Source organism: Penaeus monodon, chromosome 33 (assembly GCF_015228065.2).
Source record: "Penaeus monodon isolate SGIC_2016 chromosome 33, NSTDA_Pmon_1, whole genome shotgun sequence".
NCBI classification, from domain to species: Eukaryota; Metazoa; Arthropoda; class Malacostraca; order Decapoda; family Penaeidae; genus Penaeus; species Penaeus monodon.
Window position 1 is genome coordinate 12,341,879 of NC_051418.1, and position 357 is coordinate 12,342,235.

A 357-nucleotide genomic window follows, 5' to 3' on the forward strand; every position below is an offset into this window, starting at 1 on the left:
CGACGAAGAACGAAAGTTTTAATGGCTGCTCAAGTGCGAAGCATTTAAATACAAAAATAATCAAAAGTTAAAATTGGACAAAGCCTAAGATAAAAATCAATACTAAAAAAAAAAGTTTATGAAAACACAAGACGCATCCAAAAAGGTGCACAAATTGCGGATTTAAAAGGAGATATTGGATGATCGAAGATTTTCTGACAAGCTTTTAAGACGCGTAAAAAGAACCCGTTAGTGTATAGACTTTCAACAATAAAAGACTATTGGTAGCCAATAAAAAATGCAGGACCTTGGATTTTTTTTCTATCAAACGACCCCGAAATGAGACAAGAAGCTTGAGGCTTTATATGATACAAGCTG